This window comes from Anser brachyrhynchus (assembly GCF_964034855.1).
Source record: "Anser brachyrhynchus genome assembly, chromosome: 1".
In the NCBI taxonomy this organism is placed as follows: Eukaryota; Metazoa; Chordata; class Aves; order Anseriformes; family Anatidae; genus Anser; species Anser brachyrhynchus.
In genome coordinates, this window is record NC_137694.1 from 123,537,257 (window position 1) to 123,560,630 (window position 23,374).

The window sequence follows — 23,374 nt, forward strand, 5'->3', positions numbered from 1 at the left end:
CAAAATAAAGCACTGCAGTCTTCCCAACAACAGGGATCCAACTGTGCTTTCCTTGTCACTTTTCTGCAAGATGAGATACTACAGGGGCCTGGCGGAGAGAGGAAATGCAAGCAGAGTTTCTTCTTGGCAGTCATCAGAAGACTTCTTCCTCAGCTGATCAGGTGAAAAAGAGACTCGTCAGGCATGAGATGGGAGGAGGTGTCAAGTGGGAAAGAGATAGTAGATCAGGAGATGTTCATCTCCCAAATCACAGGCCTTTCTTTCCAGTAACACAGGATGCTAAATAGAAAACACAGATGTGAATTGTGTGGTCCAATTTTTGATGCTTCTTGAGTTTTTAATGTCTTAATACTAAATCCTCCTTTAACGTAATCTTTACAAATAATGTCCATCAATGGGTTTAATCTGAATTAATAGAAGTAAACTATAGTATTAAAATAACAAACCAGAAAATGACTGTGTTGCACTAAGTTTAAGTTACTGTCAGGTATACCTCAAGCAGGTAACTTGGTATCTAACATATGTTCAGCATACTCTGCTGGTGGTGGCAGAAGCTAGGAGTGCTGGTGGGGAGGAGAAGCTGGGCCTGCCAATTCACTGAAATAAGAAGCTGGTCACTAGCTCTGCTCTTTAGGTAATGAGGAGGAAAGGGAAAAGGAGGAGGAAATAATGTGCAACGTAAGAGAAGTCTTCGTATAGGAAGAAGTGGAGGAGGGTTGAGCGAGTTTTTATATTGTCTTATTTCTTTATCGGGAAAGCCAATAGCTAGTAAGAGTAGTGAGCTTTGTACAAAGTCTGGCTGTATATTACCTCCTTAGGTTGGGAAAACCATTTTCACAACAGAAAATAGACTTTAAATTAAACAACAAAAAAAATCTATTAGCTGTGTTTATTGGCTCTTTTAGAAGAAATGATGACAGTACTTTGGTAACCTGGACTGAAAAAAATGAGTTACTTATGAATAAATATTTACATATTTACTTTGACTTCGGGAAGTTTAGGTCACTGAGTTTCTTGTCAGTCTCTTGCAAAGACCTTTCAGGTGAGGAAAGGATGAGGGCTGAAATGGAGAAACCCAAGTCTACACCTGAAGAGGTGTTTTGTTTCTTGTGATCTGTTATATACAAATAGAGGGGTTTTCAGGCTGTGTGAGATGTGTTTTTGTGAACTTGAATGGGTTGTAAGTTTAAATAGATTTATAGGGTATATGTGTTGTGGTGTAGAAGTAACCTACAGTAAGATTAATCTTGGGAAAAAATAACAGTTTTTCACTGATTTGAGAAAGGAGCAGAAGTCTCCAAGTTTCTACATGAATACAAACACTAAGTTTTGCAGTACAGAAGAAACATCCTGAAGGTTAAACCTGAATACTGAAACAAACTGAAGCCATAATGGTTCCTAGTTCTTTACTCTAAAAAATACTGCAATCAGTGAAAGGATACATTCTGAAATATATAAATGTGGTGGTGCAATGGAAGGTGTGTGTGTGTGGTGTATGTTGCACTGCTGTATGAGGTTTTCTAGTTTTTGTATTCTGTTTTAGGGCTGTTGAACGGAATTGGTGGTAGAACTTTGTCTGGACTAAAACTGTTATTGATGGCCCAGCAGGGAGGGAGGTAGCAACAAGTGCAGGCCTAGTTTGGCTAGAATGTGGTCAAAAGTGCAGGTGTGCCTGCAAAATGTGGTGCGAGCTCTTGGAAAAAACACCAGCCACCACATATGTGTCCCCTAGATGCTGTCAGACACCACAAAACAGCAAGACAAAGACACCTCTTGGGCCAGTGATTCTTTATTTTTTTTCTTCCCCTCTGGCCTTCCTCAATCCAACTAGAAAGGCAGTGTGAGGGAGCAGCTTTATAGTTTCTTTTTGGTAGTTTTCATGTTTTTTTTAAATAAAGTTTATATACTGTGTTTATACGTTCATACGGCTTCTGTAACAGCATGAGCAATGGCATATCTGTGCCATTTATAATCAAGTATATGGTGTGGATGTGTCAGCTTTGCCAAATTTAAGACAATGTTTTGTTTTGTTTTTTTTGTTGGTGGTGTTTGTTTGATGGTGTGCTTTTTATTTGAACAAACCTATGAGGGTGCTGCCAATTACATGTATACAGACTGATGCAGTTTTTGGTCCCTTCACTATTTTTCCATAAAATTAAGAGGACTGTTCATGATTCCTAGGCCTTTTTATGTGATTTATGAGACTGAGGGTGAAAAAGAGAAAGGAGAAAGTAATAATATAGGTATTCTATTGTAACATAGGTGGATTTAACTGTGTTGCCACCAGCTTCTAAAAAGCGTAAGTCTGTGCGTAAGATTTTAGCAGTCTCTTCCCCTTTCCATCCTGATCTGCTATCCTAATTTGTAAGGGGAAAATGGTGTGACACTACTTTCCTCCATACGTTCTACCTTTACTTCCTATGAATCAGATGTAGGTTAATGATTTGGCTGTAAATATAATCCATCTTCCAAGTTTCTCAGCTTTATCACTCTGTATGTCTGATAAAGCTGTAGGTGGGGAAAAAAAGAGATTGTTTTAATGGCTGTTGAGACATTTACATGAAATGCTACAACCAAATTCTAGCATTTATAGTACTGAAATTATCTGTGCTCTTTTATCCTTGATAACTCTGAACAGATTAAATGGGCTTTATGGTGGTTTTTTTTTTAATGGAGGCAGATGTAAAGTCAGTGAACGTGCGTGTACATGCAAATATTAATACTGTATAAAGTCAGCAGTTCATACTTTTAAATGCTATATATCCTATGCTGAATATCCTATGTTAAATTTTATTACATCATTTATAGTATGAAATTGCTAGGATATAACTGGGATGACTTCCTGCCATTAAATATTCTATGGCTTTTTGGCAGGAGTTAGGGGTGTTAACCTCAATCGCCTGGCAAAAATCCTGCTGTGATAACTATCCTGTGTATTTAAATGGTGCCCATAAGATTTTATCCAAGTTCCTCATTTCTCTGTAAAATTACAATGTTATTGGCCCAGAATGAAGTTCAGATCCAATGGGGTCTGCGTTGTAGTGGTGGGCAAGAGAAATCTCTGTCAGATTGCTTTGAAGAATTTTTCATTGAGAGTGCTGTATAAATTTAAACTGTTAGTACCAAAAATAAATCAGTAATTAGAGCTGATGGGAGCGATGCAAAGCCATGTGAAATTCAAAATTTAATTTGATACATGAATATTTTAAAGCAAATATGAACACGTGCTTACTTTGGATTGCATTAGCTCTGGGCAGCAATTTGTTGTTGTGATAGAGGAAATAAATGAAGGATTTATAAGGAACTGGCAAAACCATATCCCTGCATTTTCTACTGTAGATCAACGACAAGCATGGTAGAGGTTGTTATATGCAATACTATAGATAGAGGTCCACCAGATAATTTTCATAGAACAATATTAAGGGTAGCTTTATTTTAGCTATGCTTAAAAATGTGCATAACAGTTGCATAAGAAAAGTTCAGTCCTTTGTACTGGAGATTGCAAGCTGACAGGGATGCAGGGGAAGAACTGAGAGAGCCCCACAGCAGCTCCAAAAGAGGCTTTGTGGGCTGCTGTTGGCGCGAAGGCTTCTCAGCCCTGCCCCTAAATGCAGCATCTACTTCTGTGCCAACCATGCAGAATGGTACTTATTCATCTGCTCTTACTGTGGTGTATTTCACTTATATTATCCAAAAAGTTATTTAGTGCATGCCAAAACCTCACTGATTGCATTACAGTGTGTTTTCAGGGCGGGGGAGCAATTTTAACCATAAACTGAACCTGCTCTTCATTTTTTCCTTTAAATTCCATTATCCATTTAAATTGGGTATCTTTGTTTTTATTTTTAGCAGCCTGTTGTGAATGACAGCTGTGTACTGTGAGCTTCCTCAGTAATCTTTAAAGAAAAATACTGCGTTGTTTAATCATACTTCATTTTGTTTGCAGCCAGTAATTGTTAACTTGCTAGAGGCTTGTGTGGGGGTAGACAGGGAAGCTAAACTGTCCTTAAACTTGAATAGATTTTTTTTTTTCTGGGGTGAGTTCAGAGAAGAAAAAGTGGGTCCATTTCATATGTATCTGACAAGCTGTTCATTATGAGCTTTTGAAATGATATAATTCTCCTTATCTGTGATGGATATCATTAATAGAATGGATGTGAATGGGCAAAATGATGCATGTCTAACAGCTCTGTTTCTGTTTTTGTTTGGGTTATTTGATTGCTCTTTCCAGCAATGACTCCAAACACGTTAAAGAGCAACACTGTAGATTTCTATTGCCAATTGTTAAACCTGAGTTCTGCTAGCATCTCATGCAGTGCGCCTGTAGTACTTGGAGAAATCCAGATTTGTGATTAGGACTGAGATTCAAAATGAAAGCATTGATTTGATGTCTTTTACAAGATGTCTGAATTTGGATGAAACATTTAACATTTCTATGACTCAGTTCTTCTAACCAAGCATATGTCTATGATCTTTTTTGTTTCTCATTTCTGCTGAAACTACAGAAATTCACTCTCAATGTACACAGTATAAACAAACAGTGCCTAACTTTGTGTGTACATATGTACCTACCAAGGTGTGAACCATAGTTGATCATTTTGATGCACTGTAATACAAAGCACATCAATTCTAGAGTTAGGAGTTGGGTGATGCATTACAAATGTGGTCAATATTACACTTCTGTTAAAACACTATTAAAACATCAAGATGTAGCAATGTATTCCACTAGCCACAAGTAGTAGAAGCTCCCTGAAAAGAATGAGATAGTTGTGCTTAGCTGACATTCTGAGAACAATGTGAAAAAGTTAGCTTTCACTTTTATTAAAGTTCTTCAATATTTTTGAAAATGAGTTGTGCATAGTAAAAAAAAAAAAAAAAAAAAAAAAAAACTGTAGTAAAAGTAGAATATCTGTCAGATTACAAGGTGTTACAATAAAAAGTACAGTGTGGGAACTGCTGAAACAATATTTCAGATTAAGAATGTATATGGTTTCATATATTTCAGACGTAGAAAAAGGAATTGTGCTGTATCTGAAGAAGGATTTAGAAATCAAAATGTGCTAAAATCAAGATCATAGAATCATAGAATATCCCGAGTTGGAAGGGACCCATAAGGATCATCAAGTCCAACTCCTGGCAATGCACAGGTCTGCCCAAAAGTTTAGACCATGTGACTAAGCGCACAGTCCAATCTCTTCTTAAATTCAGACAGGCTTGGTGCAGTGACTACTTCACTGGGGAGCCTGTTCCAGTGTGCGACCACCCTCTCGGTGAAGAACCTCTTCCTGATGTCCAGCCTAAACTTCCCCTGCCTCAGCTTCACACCGTTCCCACGGGTCCTGTCACTGGTGATAACAGAGAATAGGTCATCTGCCTCTCCACTCACTCTCATGAGGAAGTTGTAGACTGTGATGAGGTCCCCCCTCAGCCTCCTCTTCTCCAGGCTGAACAGGCCCAGTGACCTCAGCCGCTCCTCATATGTCTTCCCCTCTAGGCCCTTCACCATCTTCGTCACCCTCCTCTGGACACTCTCCAACAGTTTAATGTCCTTTTTGTACTGTGGTGCCCAGAACTGCACACAGTACTCGAGGTGAGGCCGCACCAACGCAGAGTAGAGCGGGACAATCACTTCCCTCGACCGACTAGCAATGCCATGCTTGATGCACCCCAGAATACGGTTGGCCCTCCTGGCTGCCAGGGCACACTGCTGGCATGATGAAGATGAAGCTGCTAAAAGTTGCTTCAGTTGTCTGAAAAGCTTGAGTGTAGGATACCTTAAAGAAATTCATCGGGGGAATACAAGTATGTTTAAAAAACAGTTAAGCTCCTCTGTCAAGTGTTGTGTCAGAGCAGACTCCTGTATTGCCCAAATTTTGAAATGGATGATTACCTAACTTGAAGTGATAGCTTCTGCAGTGGGTCTTACTTTCATCACACAACTTATGTAGGATTCTTTTTTCTGTGCCTGTTACAGACTTCATCCTCCCATACGTCCCTGGGAGGTTGCCTAGAAGGCCACAACACATCTGTTGATTTGGTGAATAGTTCTTACTCTCAAGGCGATGCCAGCGTGTAGCACAGCTGAGGGATGTCGGGGCTCCTTGCGAGGGCTCTGGCAGGTCTGTGGGGGCTACCAGCAGCCGGCTGGGGTAGGGGGCAGGTATCTGCCCTGCGCTGCTAAAGAGTCCTGACACCTGCACCAATTCTACTGGGAAAGTAGCCTGACAGACAGACGGTGTAGTGAAGAAATCAAGATGTCATAAGAATAATCTGTCTCGGGACAAGCTGTCGCTGCCTCTGATGAAATTGCTGTGTGCGCAGCTGCCCATGACGTATTTTGCTGTGCAAGATCTATGAGAGCAATCATTCACCACCGTGTTGACATACGTGTTTGGCAGTCTTCAGCATCTGAGTTGGATTTAAAACATTGTAGGGTTGTCCAACTTGAAATAATTTGGGGTTATTTCACTTGACTCATCTCTCTTTGTCCTCCTTCTTCTTTCTTGTTTTTGGTGGAAATTCTTGTAAGACCAAGGATATTATACTTAGAAATAAGGCAAATGACCATGCATTGGCTTGGTGCCCTGGCCTACTATTTTAACCAGCCTTTTAATTACTGGCAGTAAACAGACAAGTTGGAGTGGAGATCCTTAAAATATTTCCATCAGTTACTCTCAGAAGCTTTCTGGGTAAGACGTCAGTGAAGTTCACAGGGAGTGGGGCAGTGGAGGGGAGTTGTAAAGTTAAAACTGAAAAAATATAAACATGCAAACATGGAATGGTAAAAAATCACAATCTTTTGAATCCACTGAAAGCAATGGCAACTTCCCTACATCTACAATTACCTTTTCTTTTGAAAATATTTGTCTTGTCAGCGGGTATAATTTGTACTCTCCAAAATGATAGCTAAATTCAAAGTCTAACTCCAAAGGAAGAAAAAAGCAAGAGTTCAGACGGTGCTACTTACTCTTGAAAATAGGCTTGACTTTGTATGGCTAGCTTTAATGGAATTCTCTCAGCAGGCATTCCACCATAGTAGCTTAAAAGCTAAGCAAATGTGTTACCTTTGCTCCTGACCTTTCATTGGTCATGGAAATTAACAGTTAGAATAACGTGGAATAACTAATTTCATATATGTTTACATTCTATCTGTATACTGTTTAAAAAACGTGATTTTTCCAAAGAATAACTTTGTTACATAGCTGTTAGAATGGCATATACAATGTGTTCTAGTCCCATGGTACAACCAAGCGCACCTTTCGATCTATCTTTTCACGTGCAGATTGATGATTTGTTGAAAGTCAACATTTTCATTGCTGAGAAGTTGATGGAAAAGCTGTTTTTACTCACCGTTTATATTAATATTTAATGTATGGAATTTGAAGTAATCATAGGAACCAAGGCAAAACTGTCTCCAGAAGCTGTCGTGATTTCCAGTTTCTTTTGCAATGAAAGCCAAGATGACAATAGCTATGTAAATCTTGATCAATGATTTTTTTCATATCAAAATGAATTAAGCTGTTTTTCTTCAGTGCTTCTTGTCAGTATCTTTGCAGCTGACAGTGCTAGTTTGACTTGAAAAAAAATAATACTGTCACTGGAATATGATTGGCATTCTTCAAGGTAAATGTTTAAGGGCCTTTTAGAATCCAAAAGCTGTTTTTGCTGCATGCATATATGTTTCTTCTACAGAGAACGATGGCTGACGTAAATGTCAGTTCAAGAAGAGAAAGCTACTACACAGTAGAAGTGACTTCTCTTAGCAGAAATCCATTTACATATAGCGATTAAAAGCTTTGACTTCCTGACTAGCATGACAGTAATTTACTGTCAAGCATATTTATTAGTAGAGTTAACGTGTACAAAATCATGAGCAGTGAATTTTTGTGAATAAATAAAACCAGAACTTATGTTATCTATTAAATTAAGGGCTTCTTAATCTTTGACATCATTGCTCCTTGAAAATCCCTGAATAAATTAACAGTAAACAATTGACGTACCTTCAGAAGGCACCAAGACTTCTGTTTACAAACCAAAGACTTTCTGTCTGGAAAGGGACTTTTGAAAATTGAAGGAAATCAGATTTCCAAGCTTTAATGGATATTGTTGAAAACCCAATATGGAATTGATGTTGTGCTTGTATTTCTCACATATATTTACAGCAGCATGAGTAAATTTTTGAGTAAGCATACTGCTAAAAAGGCTAAGAGGCTGTCTTGATCCATACCGGATACAGTGAAATAAGACCGAGTGTTTAAGAATACTTATTCATGATGTAAAATCTTTTAAAATTTAGCTATTCCAGTTAACAAATCCAGAATCCTATTGAGATTTTCACTATGCCTAATTGAAAAACAGTACGGTACTGGTACTAGAGCAATCACTTATTTAGGACAATTTAGTACTGCTTATGCTGTTAATGAGTTTCCATAGCTGGACTCCTGTAGTCTTAAAAAACTATTCATTGTGAATGAGGTCTTTGCAACCTCTTTTAAACATATTTTCATGAATGTATTTTCTTGGTGTTTGGGCTTCTTTATTTAGTATTCTTGCTTTCCCTTCAGTCAGTCAAAACCACAACATAAAAACAATTTTGAAAATTAAAATCTATTTTTCTTTGAAGACAATCAGCTAAAAGTGCAAACAAGTTACTTTGCAACCTTGTGCTTTCTCTTTCCAGTCTGCTGGTGGCTTTTCACATTTAAGTATTCCAGTCAATGATGCTTATGTAAACAATATGGTTTGTTTGGTAGTCCATCTTCAAGTTTTTTAAAAGACTTATTTGAAGTCACTGGTAGAGTAGCAAAATTAGCATTATATGCCACAATATTATGGACAGTATCATATTTCAACTCCCTGTTGAACTTTATTTGATGTGTGATTATAACCATTGTAAGAACAGGCAAGCTAAGTAGTGTTGATAAAATGATGAGAAGGGGATACAGAATGGCTGTTGTGCACTGACCAAGACCTCACATTCAACCTGGCAGTGCTTATTCTCATTTCCTTGCTGACAGCAGCTTTTCTATTTTCTGTGGGTCTTCTCAGTTTGAAAATTCTTGTTGATTATATGCAAGATTTGGGAACTTTGCCTTTTTTTCTTTTTAACAAAAAAGATTTGCCAAATGAAATTCTAAGCTGTTGTATTAGATGATTCTGTAATCTCCTTTAAAATATTGTCATATTCAAGGGATGAATTTAAATTGATTTGAAGAAGATGCCAAGCACCAGGATTTATGTGGGAATGTCACAAGTGACAAGTCTTCCCTAATGAATTGCTTCAAAAGAAAAGTACCACCTGTCTGACATTATTCCAGACTTGGTTAATTACCCCATATCACTTGTGACAACTGCAGAAAAATCAGAAACTGATGTTCCTGACCTCTAATCTGAAGAGATCTTTCCATCTCGATGTTGTTTTAATCAAGTAGCACAAGGTCTCAGTATTACCAAATCACAGCTGCCAATCAAAAAGATTGTATTCTGAATGACAGCTCCAGATTCTCTCCATCAATATTGGGTTGCTTTCACTCCCATTAAAAATGGTGACAATTTTAGTCTTTAATGTTATATTATCTCTTTAAAGACAGGATTCGTATATAACTTGTCAGTAAGCATGCATATGAAGCATCAAAGCTCTTTCTATTATTATTATTATTATTGTAGGCTTTTAAAATAAATGCAAAACAACCCGTTTTTCCCCAAACCATCCTCATATATAAGAGATATAAAGAAATATAGAATGACCCTAGATTATAGGTCTAGCTGGTGGATATTTTTTCTGATTTGTGAACAAAACATTTCTGTTCACAATTTTAACCTTTTTTTTTTTTCCCTAAATTCATGAACTGCCATTTGAAGTTCTTTTTTTCATACCTAAAAAAAAAAATCTCTCAGCCTGGAATATTTCATATAAAAGTATAAATGGTTCTGTGATGAACTGAATAATTAATTGAGTCTAACTATATTTGAAATTATTGGAAAAGAATGTATATGTCTCTATGGCAACTTTTTGTTCTGTAACATCTTTTTAATGTGAAAATTAAAAGAAGTCTATAGTTAAATAGATGAGGTTAAATTAGGAAGATAACATAGATGTGAAATCTAACCTATTGTGAGGCATCTGGCATTTCTAATAGAAACAAACAAAAAGTGTTCTTGAACTTGTGAAGCCAACAACTAGGAAATGATACATTTATCAATCCTTGTGCAACTGTTCATTTTTCCCATTGCTGCCCTGTGTTTTGATATAGCTCTTAAGTGCACAGTGATGCAGTGGTGCTCATTCCGATCTTATCTCAACATTTCACAAATATTGTTTTTTTCATTCTGCCTACAAGGTAATGTGGCATTAATATCCGTGTTTTGCAAACGAGAAGGCACCGTGCAGGGCTGTCAAAGTTTGAAGTGTATGGTAAATTTGGGATCCATCCTAGAGGCAGCTGTAAGCATTTTTTCAGACTAATTAGTGCTGTGGCTTTGAATTTTTGTAGTGCATATTTGTGGTAGTTGTGGTATGGGTAAGTGGTTTTTTGTTTGTGTGTAGTTGCCAGCTGGGCTTGCAATCTCTGCCACTGGGGTTAAATTTGTAGGAAATTGGCACATGCTTGATGCCACTGGAGTGGGCCAGAAAAAATCCTAAAGAGTGATTTTTCCCAGACATTTGACACTATGGGAACACAGGAGTTTGGGGCATTGGAGCTCTGGGATCTGGGCCTGACTCTGCTTCTCTGATTTTGCTGGTCTACCTTCCATGTCTGTGGGCCCCCCAGTCTGTGGTTTGCTCTTCAGGTTCTTGCTCTAGCATATCTAGTTTCCACTAGAAAAAAAAAAAAATATATATATATATATATATATTACCCGCTTTCATTCCACACTATTGTGTATTTAAAGAAAGAGCTGGAAGAGAGAAATACCAGAAAGACAGGGGTTTCACTCTTGTCTTTATTGTCGTAGGAGCCAGTAAAAGTTTTAAGAAAGCAAAAAATTATGTTTTGTCCCCTCCATGGTGGGCTGCCACATGCCTAGTGTGGAAATTTAGTTTCTAGGTTCTTTTAATGACTGCAACTTCTCCAAGTCTAGATATTTCCTCCCTCTCTGTCCTCTTACAAGGACTGGAAAGGATGTGTCCCAAACAGGCACATGAAATTTTCCTGTAAGTCCAAGGACACGTTGATGTATCTTGAGAAAATCACTGAAGGAGAAAATGTTTTCTGTAATCTGACTCCCCAGAATGGCTAAATTACAATATTACAGAAAGGAAGTAAAACCACAAGTATAGAAATTTCAACCTGAATAGTCTGTGTCTGATAAAAAGGTAGAATGGGAACCTCATCACAGAGTTAATGATTTCTAAATAGGTGTTATACAATCAACCCCATTCATTTTAGTCATATTTTCATGGCATGTATGGGTTTACAAAGGAGAATCTTAATGTCCTTCAGAAATACTAATAAATCAAGACCAACGACATTGTCTTTGAGTTGGACGCAGAAGCTAAAACAGAATTTAAACGGCTTAATTTGTACTCTATTGTGGTAGCATTCAGAAATTATGATTTTGTGTTTTTTTTTTTTTTTTACTTAAAAAAATAGCCTCTTGTATAATAAAGTCATTCCATTCCAATTAGTCATCATTTCACACCAATTGAAAGGTAAATTTTTGTAAGCCATTCTGTATGCTCCTTCTGGAATCAAATTATTATTTAATCAATAGTTTTGGTCTTTTACACACATGAATCTTTATCACCTCTATGATAGTTTCAAGCATAGAGAGCGTGCTTTCATACAGCATCTCAAAGAGGGTGGGTGCAAAAGAGAAGTTGGGACTGGGGAAGACTTTCTTATCTCATGCAGTGGGACAGGTAGCTAATATGTGGTAGTATCTTTTATAGTTAATCTTTTTCATAGGCATTGTCAAAACATTAGTTGTCAACAGCTGTTGCATGAGAAATGTTGGAAGCGATTTCAATCAACCTTATCTTTGTACTTTTTGCACAATTTGACTGAAATATTTTTATGTGGTTCAGATGTGAGGACCTAACTTCATATATTTACAGTTGGATATTTACAAAAAAACTTGATAATGTTTGTAATGAATCATGTTTGTTAGCAGGATGGTGTTGTTATAGATTTTCCAGAATTTTGTGATATGCTGTGTATTTCTTCTACATCTTCTTCATCTTCCTCTTGTTTGTGTTTTAAACAAAACAACTTCATTTAGTTAGTTAGTATTTTTTTTTTAATGTAGTTAGGTTTTTTTTTTTTTAATAGTAAGAGAATCTTATTTGAAATTCTTATTGGAAAAATCTAACTGGAATTGGAAAGAAGTTCATTAAATCAACAACCTGGAAAAAAAATACATATGTATATATTTAGGTTGGTTTTGTCTTCATTTTTTCTGAATGTGTTTATTATTGTGCAGTCAATGACAATTTTGAGACAGCGTCTTTAGGATAGATGTATTCTAGATAACTAGTGGGAAGACATTCTAGTACTACTACTTCTGTTTTCTCATAAACACTGCACAAATTGGGATTTCAGATCCCTTTCTGCAGATGGCAAAGCAATCATTTATATTTGCTTGACTTCTGTGGACAGTCTTGGAGCAGGCTTTCTGTGGGTTAGCAGGCTTGGTGAAGTGGCTGCTCAGCTATTACTTATTTTTCAGAAAACATTAAAGCAGCTGTTCTTCAAATTAGTTTGTAACGAGGTTCTCCTCCCAACAGCAGGTGTTGAGCTATAATTGGCCATTACAAAGCCATGTTTTGCTTGGAGACTCTGAGAGGGTAATAAAGCTATTTCTATTAGTACAAGTTTGCTTTTATTACAAGTAAGGGAGAACTCCAAACCAGGTCAGGGTGGTCACAGAGGTAGTGGCTTTTTTTTTCTTTTTTCCTTTTTTTTTTTTTTTTCTTTTTACTGGGTGAAACCAATTAACTTCCTTGACTTCAGAGCTTGTGTTTCAGTGTAAAATACCCAGTTGGATAAAGGTATTGGGAAAGTTGATTAACATATAAATAAGTTAATTTTGCCCTAAAATATGACTTGGGACCTTTATTCCATGTCTTTGTAATGGGGAAAAAGAAAAGTTTGAACTTTGATTGTCCATTATGAACAGTTCGGTCTTAAAGTGCAGTTTTGAGCTACATATAATGTAACGGGTGACTCTACAATTCTAGTTCTTTATTAATTTCCAAATACCACTTATGACATGATTCCTGTAGCCTCAGGTGTAAGGAAAGTATAATAAATCAATGGAATGAAAATACTGAACAAGCTGCTTTCCAGAAGTTACAGAGGGTTACCAAACTATAAATACTGATGTCTTTGTTTGTAAAATTCAGCACAACGGTATAGTAATGATTTGCCTTAAAACTGTATTTCCCTTCGTCGTGATGGATTTTTGATTTGTGTCTCTGTGCATTACATGCATTTTTGCAGTTAAAGACATGTAAGGATTTATAGCTAGTAGCTTTGCCAAATATATATATATATATAAATATATGGTTTGCTTTTAAAAATTGTGGGTTTGATTGCATTGTTGCTACAAGTTTGCATGAGAAGCAGGTAGAAATGGGCCCCCATGGCAGCCTGTACTAGTGGTCCTGACTGACCCTGGCTGAGCGTGTAGATGGCTCAGTCAGGGTCTTGGTTTTACTTGTGGGAACCACTACCCTGGCTTAATCCAGAGAGACATTAAGTCCTGCATTGGCATGACAGAGAGGTGTAGGACTTAGGGTACGTAACCAGCACCAAGTGACAGAAGCCGATGGATGTTGAGTCTTCAACGTAGAATGAAAACACAGTAATTAGCTATCTTCCTTATGGGGAAAAGTCTAGGGGTTTTCCAGTCACTGAGATGTGCTTTGGCTTCAATCCTGTTGTATGGCAAAGTATAGCAAGATGTGGTTACTATTCATCTAGGTTTCTTCATTATGAGAATAATGTAAATAATGGAGAATGAACCCTTAGAAAATGAGGCTGCAGAAATATTAAACTAAATATTTTATTTTTTTTCACCTAAGACATTCTGAAAAATAGCTTCAGTGCTCCAATAATCCTTATATTACATTTGTCACAGAGATAATTCATTAAATAAAACTACTTTCATACATCCTGCTGTGGTATTGTACTAGCACTCATCTGCTTGGAGATTATAGCATAGCTAATCAAATGTATTCAGTAGATGAAGCAAAAATTACTAGTCTCATTAATATATTTTAAAGTTTCCAAATTTGGTATGCATCTATGACATTCAGTGCTTTGTGCCTTCATGCACCTGTATATTTAGATAGTTTTTAGTCAGTCACGCCATGGCTAGAAGAAAAGTAATGGACCTTACTTTACTTCCCAATACAAATAATATTTTTATATGATTTTCTACAATTTCAGTTCAAATACTCCTTCTCCTGAAAGGCGAAAATATATTGAGAGATATATTGAGTTAACTTGTTAAAACTGTGGGTAGGAAAAGAGGAGGAAAAATAGAAAGTTGTGCATGAAAATAAAATCTAGATGAAACAAAATAAACTGAATCAAAAAAAAAAAGAAAAAAAGAAATACCATCATGAACATTAGCATGTTTTTAAAGAAATCAAATAAGCTCATTATTTTTTTGTATATGATGAAGGTGTCATTTGGTGATATTTCTGATATTGTTGATGCAAAACTTTAATTGGAGCCTGTTTCCACTACAAATTCGGTCGTATGTGGTTAATAGGACATGAATGTATATGCCTTGAGGTTCCAGGAAATTATTTTTTATTATAGAATGTTATCATTAAGAAAAGGCCAAGAGTTTTTCTTTCTTTCTTTCTTTCATGTGTTGCTTTTTATGCCACTCCAAAACAAAACAAAAAACAGCAACAACAGAAACTTTACAAAATGTTATTAATATGTCTGACACTTTACAAAAGTAACTGTTATTTCAAAAGAAGATGAACCCATGAGGTGTTTCACTCCAGTTGTATTTGTAGAAAAACCCTTTATGGAATGTAATGTGTCAAACTTTTTTTTTTTTTTTTTTTTAAAGAAGTGTTTTTATCCTTAAAGGGTGACATGCAGCATTTTTCGTTAATAATATTTTAGGAATTTGGAGAAAGTGGCTTTATATAAATTAATTCTCCTATTATAATCTTGTATCTGATGTTTTTACTAATTTTCTCTGCAATGTTGAGGTCAATGTATGGGTCTTTACCCTAGCTATCTTTGTTGGGGTTTCCTACCCTTTCCAGTAGAGGTAAAGAAGCTAGAATTTTATTCTAGCTGATTGTTTCATTATATTTTATTTTTATTGTGCAGAAATGTTGTGTTGTTGGAAAAGCTGCAAGTATATTGCTGATATTTAACTATCTCAAATATCTTTTTTCCATGATATAAGCCAATGAGAAACTGCAGATGAGCCTTTTTCACAGAAAAATTCTAAATTCTACTAATTACATTGAATATCAGCTTTAATTAGGCTTGGAAAAGGAAGCACTTTGGGAATGGGGTAAAAAGAAATCATAATTATGTAGTGTACTCTGACACAGCCCAGCAAAAAGAAGCTAAGTAGCAGAGAGATGCTGCTATGGTAATATACATGCTAAACACGCATAATTTTAGCAAGTATGGTCATGAATTGCTGGAAGCAAAAGGTTACAGACAGTGAAGGCAATCTGGTCTTCAGTGTCTTTTTCTTCCACTTCTTTTTAATGTTTTAGATTAATTCACATGTGAGATATGAGCAATCCTAGCTCTAGTGTAATGAGCAGCACCGGGCATCTGTGAAATCTACCTGCTTGGTTGCTCTTTATTTTTGGAGGCTCAGCATACTCTTATGTGAGTATGGCATGAGATGTGCAAGGATAGCCTATGGGACTACAAATTACAGATTTATAAAATGCTGATATGTGGAAATCCAGTTCCCCATAATCTTGATTAGTCCCATATGTAACCTGAGAGTTTTGAAAGATCACATCTCCTCACTGGAAAGGACTTTAAGAAAAGACTGATGAGAACGTAGTAGAATATTCTTGCAGAAACATGGCCTTTTTGTTTGCCCCCAGACAAAAACTTCTTAAAAGGGAGGAGTTCCTTAAAAAATACAGCTTTACACTGGGCAATGGATTCAGGGTGTCTGCTTCTGGGCTTGAAGTGAGACAAGTGTGTAGTTTGTTCAGATAAGTAGGTATATAGCTATTTTGGTCCTAGGTAAGCTCCAACTTTCTTTTTGACTTCCTCAACTTTCCTCTTGTGTAGGAATGCTGTTGATTTGAAGTAAATAGAAAAGTGTAACTCAGGCTTTTGTAATGATCATTAGATCTATGTTTATTTATATAAAAGAGGTAACATCAACATGAGGTTGCAATAAATCTGGGCCTTTTTTGTCATTTCTTTCTGTCTGGGTTCCTGTTCTGGGACCCAGAGCTCAAGACCAGGCACAAGCTCTCCGAGCTGTGTGATCAGAAAGATGTTAAAAAGCCCCTAAAGACCACACGCTAAATAAATAAATAAATAGAATAAAAATAAACATTTTCTTTTGTAATTTTAAAGGCTGCTAAGAAACTTCATATGCTAGTCTTGTAGATACTTACATATTTCTATATGCTTTCTCATGTGAATACCTATAGATTTATCTGAACTATAGTCAAGTTGGAAGAAACTTTTAGGTGTTTAAATCTTGTGAATCCAAGAAGACTATGGTTTTCAAAGGTATGTCTGTGATTGGAGAAATACTATTGCACATACACAAATTTATCTTTTAAAGGATTCATTCAAATATAATTGCAAAATTTTATTTGAAAATTTATCTAAACCTCTGAATTCTATTAAATAAAGCAGTCTATAAGCATCTGTTGCAGTTATTATGTGCAGACTGCTTAACTCTGTTATGCTAATAATAAATATCTCAGTATGGACAAGAGACTGAGTAATCACAGAAATTTAACTAGCTTGAATCCCTTGAAGCTGGAAGAATCACTCTGAGAGATGTAATAGATGCTGATGGAGATGGTAAGTCTCCTTAATGAAGAAGGAGTTTCCAAAAGGAAGGATGCCAAGACCTAGATTTTATTCCAAGCATTTTCTTTTAAAGGTTTGTCTTATAGATAAACTTCTGAAAAATGTCTGGTTTCTTTTTGGATATGTAATTTGTTAGAGCATCTACAATTGCTATCCATGTAAAATCTTCTTAAATGAAATAGCATCCTCTAGCAAAAAAAAAAAAAAATCTTTTTATTTTATATCGGGGATGTGTATTAGCTAGTCTGTCTTAAATAATGCTGAAAGCTTGAAGTCCTAACAGCACAGATGGTTGAATAGCTTCATAATTCTCAATCATTTTTAATGAAAATGTCATATGTTTATTGATGATACAGTACCTAAGTGATACTAGTGTATCATATCTACATATTTGTTGTTGTAAATCAGTGCAGCAAATTAATCCCCATAATAGTTTTTAATTTTTGAAGGTATAGTATGACAGGTTTTAACATAGACAAATTCTGTTGCCCATGTCATGGGCATGAACTGTAGTTATTCATTTAGTTTCACTAAGATGGTTTTATATGTGTTGCAGACAAAGCTAGACAAAATAAGGCCACAATAAATTTTGTATCCACTTCAGAAATGCAGTTTATAAAGGCTGAATTAATGGGAATGCCTTATGTTTAGGAAAAATAGCTATTTAGTAAGTGATTAGTTAAAAGGTTACTATTTTTGGCACTGATAAATTGTATACATCTGCTTAAAATGCTGTACTTCACTTCTGGAGGTCTTTGTTTATGAACAGACTACACATTTCTTCAACACATTCATCATCCACAATTACTCAAATTTCAGTGAATAATTATTAACACATTGAGGATTTGTAAATATTTGTACTTCTCGATTCATATTTTGAAATCACCAGTACTAATTCCTCATCTCCAAATCAATTTTCAATTAGCGAGTGTAATATGTATTTCCAATTATATTTTCAGAGTTATGTTCTAAGCTGTAGAATTCAGCTGGAGTTTTATGCTGAAAAGAGTTTATGCTGGAGTTTTTCCTAAAAATACAAAAAAAAATAATCTGTGAGGGTTGTTTTTTTACTATTTTTTTTCTTACTCCATCAGGAACATTTGTAATGATGAAGCTTGAGTGTCTGAATACTGGTAGTGCAAGTATTTCATGAAATTGAAATTTTGAATCAGAATGAATATTTACAGTACTTGGTTCAGTATGATATCTTAGCAAGTAGCATTCATCTCTTTATTGACATGCTGTCTAGATGAAACTTGAAGTAATACTAAACTTCTTGCAAGTCTCAGGCAATTTTCTAGCTGTTGATTGATTAAGACCCAGTTGCGTGAAGCCTCAGGCTTTTATTTGTCACTGGAAATGCAGGTGAAACAAACTGCTTTGAATGAAAGACAAAGTTACTGGTTAGGGAACTGTGTCTTCCCATCTGGTTGCCTCAAGGAAAAGCCTGCAAGAGCAAAGCAACAGCAGAGTGGCTTCTCTCACCTCCCCGCTTGTGTGCTTTCTGCTTGGCTGAGCTGTAGGATAATCCTACTGTGAGCAGTGTGGTGTCTTGCTAGTGCTCTTAGTGCATACTGTAGTAAGCTCAGTTACTTTAACCTTAATTGAAATCTAGTACACACACCTTAGAGAAGGTTCTGGTGTATATATGTGTGTGTGCATGTGTGTATATATATATGAATATAAATAAATTGTTTGCTTGCTTGCACATATCACTTGTCAGTGAGTAAACCAGCACATTTCAAGTAGGTAGGTTTTTGGTACCACTTGGTAACATGGCATTTCAGGAACAGGCCTATATTATATTTAGTAATATGCAATGTGTGTACATATGTGCACATATCCTTAACATATAGGAGTTATGTTTTCATTGTGCTAGACAGTGATTCTTGCATCTTGTAAGCTAGTTTTAAGCTTGTTTTTGATAATTGGTAGTATTAAAGTATATTGGAATGAATATGTTTGTTCTCTGTTAAAAAGTGGAGCATTATTGTCAAGGATATGTAAAATAAATGCAAAAAATACCTTGTGTCAAGCAATGTCATGATTTTTTCATTTTCTTCTGAAGTTTTGTAAGGAGCGTAAATTATTTTAGGGGAGGTTTAGGTTGGATATTAGGAAGAACTTCTTTACTGAAAGGGTTGTTAGGCATTGGAATGGGCTGCCCAGGGAAGTGGTTGAGTCACCATCCTTGGAGGTCTTTAAAAGACGTTTAGATGTAGCCCTTAGTGATATGGTTTAGTGGAGGATTTGTTAGTGTTAGGTCAGAGGTTGGACTAGGTGATCTTGAAGGTCTCTTCCAACCTAGATGATTCTGTGATTTTTTAATTTTTTTTTTAACTCTTCAACTCTTTAACTTAATAAGCATCTAATAGAATAGACTAGGCAGTTCATTGTCTTAATTGAAAGTAACAGTGGTACTGTTTATTCAAATGTGAGGTAACATTTAAATCAATAGATTTATTTATTTATTTATTTAATTGCCATAAAAGAAAAACATGTATTTTCAGCAAGTCCTCTCCTTAATGCCAATTCTCTAGATGGACTCACCTTTTCACTAGGGGTGTTCCCATGCGTTTACTTAATGAACTTGCATAATCTTACACTTTTTTAAGCTATGTTAATAACTGTTAATGGACATTGAGAAAGAAAGAAATGTCCTTGTTTAACTTCTAAGCTAAAAAAATAAAAAAGCCAACATCATTTCTGTGCATCTCTCCCATTGCTGCAGAAGACTTTTTTTTTTTTTTTTTTTTTTCCTTTTTTTACTTCTTCAGATGTGAATAAGTGGTTATAATGGGTGCAGCAGGGAGCTCTGGGACCAACAGCCCTGCTGTTGGCTGCTTCAGCAGGTGGTTCAACAGCAGCCATACAAAGAGAGCTGCCAAAGGTGGGAATAGGACCAGCATACTCAATCTAGGGTCTAGGTCTTCCTCAGAGGTTTCAGGATAGATAGCCCACCTTGAATGTAAATGGATTGTGAAGAGTGTTCCACTACACCAGAAAGAAGACAGAAAAAGCAAGAGAAGGATAAAGATACAAGTCCACACTGTTATGCACCGTGTCATTTTGATCAAGTCATTGAAAGGAAGACTGGGGGGGGAGACACGACTGTTTGATTGATTTTATTTTTTTTTCAATAGTTAAATAGCTTTCAATTTTTCCTCCCCCTCCCCCCCCCCCCCCAAAAAAAAAAAGTAAAGTAAAAATAATCATAAAAAAAAAAAAAGTAAGGAACCACGTTTCTTGTGGGTGCTTCTTTGGGGCTTATTCTCTTGGTTTGGCATGTTCCTGTTCACGTTCTCTCCATTTAATGGCATTCTTGTGAAGGCGAACAGCCTTTCCTGGTGCAGTTTTGGAGCACTATGGATTCTGTTGGCCTCTTTTGTCAGCCTCTTCTCACAGATAACTAGTGATAGGACAAGAGGGAATGGCCTCAAGTTGCTCCTGGGGAGGTTCAGGTTGGAAATTAGGAGACATTTCTTCTCAGAAAGAGTAGTCAGGCATTGGAACAGGTTGCCCGGGGCGATGGTGGAGTCATCATCCTGGGGTGTGTTTAAGGAAAGGTTGGATGTGGTGCTTAGGGACATAGTTTAGTGGGTGACATTGGTGGTAGTGGGATGGTTGGACCAGATGATCTTGGAGGTCTTTTCCAACCTTAATTATTCTATGATTCTATGATAACTGTAGATTCTGGGAGAAGGGCAGCAGGGATATCAGTGTGCCAGCACACCTTGTAGATAGTGAAAGTGGGTGAGTGCTTGTAATTCAGCTGTGGTTCAGTGTGCATCTTAAACACTTTTTGGTGTTGAGACTTTTTGTAACCCTGTCCATGGTGGTTTAGATTTGCCAATCCCAAATTGGCAGGGCCAGCAATGTTTACACTGCCTCTCGCTTAGAGAAACAGCAGCTTTTCAGAAAGGTGCAAAATACAAGGAAATGTGTTACAACTGTTTTGAAGTACTAAAGGTGGTGGAGGATTAATACATAAAATATATTAATAAAATGTATGCATAAAATGTTCATGAATTGTTGCAAGTTAAAATATGAATAGTCAGATATATTCAAAGAATTTCTGTTGGGATTGCATTTCAAAGTAACCCAAAAGTCCTGATTGGCAGATTTCACTACTTGAAATATTTGTTGATAGTTGGGTAATTCATCACAGCTCTCCTATACCTTGTGTATACATCTTGCAGAAAAATGTAGATTCAGTAATTAATCTCAATGATTGAGGATAGTTGCTTGCCAAAAAGTAGTCAGCAATGGGAAAGGTATACAAAAGGGAGGCATAATCTGTGACCTATGCTTCATGTAATAGCTCTCAGAAATGTGGTTCATGCATTTTAAACATCAAGCCTAATTGCAGTTTGTAATGTGAAGATGACAGCTAGTAATAACATTAAAAAAAGACAGCTGCAATCAAATATGCAGTATAAAAATTAAAAACAGGTGCGGTGCTTACACATAGAGGTTAAAGTTTGTGTTCCTAGATTAAATCATGGATTAAGGAACATGAATCACATTTAATATTTGCTTTAGTATCATTAGAATTGAAAACTATCTTCATAAATACTTAGAGAAGTGAGGAAAAATACTTCTTGCCTGAAGAGCTAAGTAGAAGTCAGCAAACATCACTGGATGTATGTGCCATCTTTCAGATGTATATGGAAAGCTACATTAGTGTATCAGTAATAGAGAGTTGTAGTTACTTGAACATTTGCACAAATGGAGAGCATAAGTGTGGTCATTTTACTTCCATCACATCTGATCAGCCATAGAGCACTCTGAAGGTCAGAACATGCAGCAAAAACTTTATTAGTTTAGAATATATATGCGCATGTATGTGTATTTGAAATTGTTCCTTGGGTACCTACTTAAGATACATTTCACTTGGTACAAATACTGCAAAATTTGAATATGGATGCATTTGAAAATTACCTCATGATGATTTTTTTATTGTTTGTAATTTGCTTCTGAATCATTTCGTTGTTGTCTTTGTTTTTATAGTCTTCTGAATGTGCATAGAAAGGCTTTGTTAATTAACACTCAGTTTGTCTAGCTGAATTCCAATTTTGTAGAATTAAAATTAATTCACCTTCAGTTTTTCATCTCTGTATTCACTGTGCAGTGTAAGCCAGTGCACAAAAATGTTAATACCTGGAATGCTTTTGGCAGTAATAACTTGTTCTGTAAAGCAACATCTATTCTAAACTCTTAAAACTTGTAAACTACTTACATTTCTTACAAAGTTAGCAGTAAATCAAGACAACTTTTGTGTATTTTTCTCTTCTACTCTCACTTCAGTCCTACTAACTGCATGTTACTTAGAAAATTGCTAAGTATAGAAACATTTTAAAAGATATAAAGGTCTATGAAAAATATAACATTTGAGAAAGCTATTAAGCTTTACATATTGATTCTGTGCTATAATCCCCCCCCTTATTTTTTGTCTTAGCATTAGTATTATACTTGCTGCAGTAATTTCAATCTGTGTTGCTCAGTCTACCAAGACTTTAATCCTCACTAATGACATTTAGTAATCCAGCAACGTGCATTGTTTCAAGCTATGGAACTGCTTTTTCACTCTTTCTAACTAGGAGAGTGACTTATTTGCCAAATATCTGTGAAATAGGAAAAGTAATTTTTCAATCTTTACAGAAAATACTGTATCTTTTTAACCCAAAATATAGAGCATGTTTTAGCTGAGCCCTAAACTTCCATGAGAGTGCTGTGGGGAAGGTCTCAATGTTGTAGTATATAGAAAAGTAGATGTACATTTTTTCTACTTTGAAATAATAGAACTTACTGTTCTCCTTAAATCAGGGGCATTTAAAAAAATCAACACCTAAAAGGAGGAAAAAATAAGTTAACTGTTTCTGTTTTCTAGACTATAAACATTTTGAATTTCTAAAATACTTAAGTTCTGATGATAATCTGTCCTATGTGTTGATTATATTTAAATAATATAATATTTTATAAGCATCACTTAAGTCGTACTCATATTTTGCATGAGTTTCATGTGGTAAAAAACAAATGACTGAAGAAATGCTTCAAAAAGTATAGCAAAGATCATTAAACTAATAAAAATAAGAATAGCTAATGTGTTTTTCTTTGGATGATTATTCACTATTCATAGTGAATCAGAAAATCTCAACTATCCATCTAATTGTCTGAAAAGATTTAAAAGTTCTGTGAATGAAAACAAATGTTTCATACCTTACGGTTTTATCTCACAGTGTTAATGCATGTATATAGAGACAATAAGGAAACACTAAGTCATAGTTCCATTTAGTGTAATAACAGTTTTTACTAAGAGCATAATTCCCTAATTTTTTTCTTGATGATACTGTAAGCCACATCATATTTCT

The 23,374-nt window shown here is 35.8% G+C and overlaps 1 protein-coding gene and 1 long non-coding RNA gene across 23 annotated transcripts in view; one reads left to right on the forward strand and one right to left on the reverse strand.

Annotated features, from left to right (window-relative positions):
- DMD (dystrophin) overlaps positions 1-23,374 on the forward strand; it is a 1,241,121-nt gene that overhangs the window by 250,106 nt on the left and 967,641 nt on the right. The window lies entirely within an intron of this gene.
- Positions 1-23,374, reverse strand: part of LOC308187883 — a 39,452-nt gene that overhangs the window by 4,222 nt on the left and 11,856 nt on the right. The window contains exon 3 of one of the 2 annotated variants that reach the window (XR_013944973.1): positions 1-23,374. This exon is cut by the window's right edge and continues 9,155 nt beyond it. This is a non-coding gene — a long non-coding RNA (uncharacterized lncRNA). The other variant, XR_013944974.1, reaches the window with a different exon arrangement.